This window comes from Morus notabilis, unplaced genomic scaffold (genome assembly GCF_000414095.1).
Source record: "Morus notabilis unplaced genomic scaffold, ASM41409v2 Scaffold1584, whole genome shotgun sequence".
Lineage (NCBI taxonomy): Eukaryota > Viridiplantae > Streptophyta > Magnoliopsida > Rosales > Moraceae > Morus > Morus notabilis.
Genome location: NW_010366918.1, coordinates 72,024 through 72,747, shown reverse-complemented (window position 1 = coordinate 72,747; position 724 = coordinate 72,024).

The following is a 724-nucleotide window of genomic DNA, read 5'->3' as shown; positions in this document are numbered from 1 at the left end:
TTTTTTGAGGAATCCTTTTATCATGTGATTGATTATAAAAAAGGGTCAAGAATGTAAAAACTGAAATATTAAACTACTAAAATAGGAATTTGCTCTTTCTATTAAGGAATTGTGTGTTTACCTTAATTAAAAAGTTAAAATTTAAATAACAAATATGGGCATTGGGTCTAGTGGTATGATTCTTGCTTTGGGTGTGAGAGGTCCCGAGTTCAATTCTCAGAATGCCCCAATTTGTAGCAACTAATATTTTCGGGTGGTTTTGGGCAAATCGGGCTTCGGGCAAAATTCGGGTTTATTTTCGGGTCGGGCAGTTCGGGCATGGTCGGAAAATTCAAAATATTTCCGGCGGACGGCGGTATATGTGTGACGCCCCTCCTATGAGGCCGCCACTGTAACTTAAACTTTAACTTGTACTTACTGGGGTTCTTAAAATTTGAACATTTTTTTTTTTTTTTAATATAAGAAAGAATACTTTCATAATTTGTAATAATAATTTCAAATAAGTGAATCACTAAATTTCTTAAAGCTTTTCTTAATTTCAGTTAAGATAAAACGTTCTAAAAATATCTTTCAAACAGAGCAGCATTTGAACTCTTATTTCAAATGCTCTTTAAAAGTCTTTCTAAAACTAGCCAATTCAATCGGGCCATTTAATTTTGACTTTAAAACGGATTTCGTGAGAAATCTTAAATTCAAGTACATCTTAAAGCCCTTTTAAAATCAA